Source organism: Bidens hawaiensis, unplaced genomic scaffold, assembly GCF_021521415.1.
Source record: "Bidens hawaiensis isolate Kalapana, Puna unplaced genomic scaffold, B.hawaiensis_p1.1 tig00017053_1, whole genome shotgun sequence".
Lineage (NCBI taxonomy): Eukaryota > Viridiplantae > Streptophyta > Magnoliopsida > Asterales > Asteraceae > Bidens > Bidens hawaiensis.
In genome coordinates this window covers 182,501-185,000 of record NW_027492583.1, presented here as the reverse complement: position 1 = coordinate 185,000, position 2,500 = coordinate 182,501, and positions in this window count along the sequence as shown.

Genomic DNA, 2,500 nt, shown 5'->3' with positions numbered 1-2,500 from the left:
GCGGAAAACATGTTACTATTGAAATGTTTAAGTACATACTGAACGCATGGATTTGCGCGGATTTATATATATTTTATTGTACGGGAATCGTACGGAAATGTACTAAGATGGTAATTGTCTGAGTTGCTAACATTGTAAGGCCCCGCAACACGAGTGATTAGCTGAAAGCCGGTAGAGTGTGAATAGTACTATTGGTCTGACAAACCCAACTGGCCCGGCATGGATTTGCTGATGTTTCCCAGCCAGTTGCACATGTCTATTTTGTTGTTATTTATTTTGCTATGTAATGTTAGGTATAGCGTTTGGGGCAGGTTCGTGGGCGGAGTATGCCACGGGGTTGTGTGTGGATAGTCAGAGGTTTCACTTGTGGGCTCAGCATAATTACATCGCTAATATATGATTATTATAACGATTTGTCACTGTTTATTTAAATTAGTGAAACTCACCAACTATTCGTAGTTGACCCGTTTTCTTTACATGCTTTCTAGGTACTCCCAAACTGGAATAATTGCTACATGCTTGACGATGCGTGCTTTTTGTGGAAGCTTAATGATCTTTTTGTATTAATTATGTTAATGTACTGTTGGTAAAACTTATGTGCTATCGCCTAGACGATAACTAAACTCGGAACAATGTAATATGATGTAAATTAATGTAGTGGTGTTTTCTTTATAAGCAATGCTGTTGATATCAGACGTGTCTGTTGCATCCCGTTTACGTTTCCGCTGCGGTTATGGGGTGTTACAAAAACAATATGAGAAATAGATGTAGGGAGAAAAGGAGAGAGATTTCATTAATAGGTGTGTTCTACATTATGATACAATAATATGTATATATAGAAGAAGATAACTTGGAGAAAAAGCCTAACTATATTTGGTATTGATAACCACAATAATATATATTTATAACAAATCTCACATTTTATGTATTAGCCGATAATATTTTCATTTTTAAAAACCACTATCAACAGTCCAGCATTTCAATAATTTTTGTCTCAATGGACCTTCGTTAAAAACATTTAACGTCGTTAAGTTTTTTCATAGTTTCAAACCAATGTTTTAGGGGTTTTGATCGGAAGAATGATACGAGTTGATTGATGTAAAACTTATCTCGAAACGGTGATTCAAATGGCTTGATTTTTGTGAGTTGGAAATTTAAACACACAAATTGAAATACTGTTTCGTCATTTGAATCACCGTTTCGAGATAAGTTTTACATCAGTCAACTCATATCCTTCTTTTGATCAAAAGTCCTAAAACATTGGTTTGAAACTTGGAAAAAACTTAACGACGTTAAATGTTTTTTTAACGGAGATCCATTGAGACAAAAATAGTTGAAAGGTTGGACTATTGGTAGTGAATTTTAAAGGTAGGATTATTATCTGCCAATACACAAAAGATGAGATTATTTATTTCAAATTTGCAGGTTATCAGGTTGGATTATTTAGCAAGATGAAGATCACGTAGAGATGCCTTTTAAGACTTAAAACTTATTCAAGATTATTATATTTGTTTTGTAATTTCTTTATACTTGATTTACTTAAATGTAAATTGTTTTATTTAAAATAATTAATTAGATATTGTCACTTTACCATTACATGATAGTACCTTGTGAGCTGTGACCGATCAGTTCGCGCCCTGACATTTTTGCCTTAGGTTGGGGTGTGACACAAGTATCGGTACCAAAATGAGTATTTCGTTACTAATACCGATACCTAGGTTTTGAAAATTGGGACCGTAAATTAGGGATCAGTACTGGTATTTACAAATTTTTGCCTACGGTACCGGTACCAAACCAGTCTGTATCGTACCATCATTGAACCGAGCATTTTCGGTACCGGTACCAAGGTTTTTAGAAAATCAAGACCGGTCCCGGTCGATACTTGTATGAAACCGAGCTCAACCCTAACTTGAATTATCAGTTATGTGCTTAGATTTTGTTTCTAATCGATTGTTAGATCGAATTTAAAGATCTAGCTTTGATACCATTTATTGGATCAGATTTTACAATTATTAGAAAATGATCTAACTTTCATGAGTTAGAATCATGATGGTTGAATTCAATTTCAAGATATCATATACAGTACAAGAATCATCACAATATCATATGACATTACAATAGATTGAAATTGCCTTATACTCTATGCTCCCCTCAATTTTAGTTGATCAACATCTCATATTAAACTGAATAGTACTCACTGAGGTGTGTGTGTTAAGTGAAAATCGTTTATGATCATTTTAATTATACATATGTGAACTAATGATGAAAGTGGCATATACTATACCAGATCGGCTACAAACAAATGATACTGTTATATTAGACATACAACTATAAATAAAAATATGAACCTAAATACTGATGAATAATTCATCAATTGTTTCTCTTTTGCCTTTAGTATTAATTCGTAGTTATCAGTTGTTTAGTTTTTAACATATTAGTTTTTTTCAGGTTCCAACAACCTCTTAAACAACGAGAACACTATTGACTTATTGAGTTAATC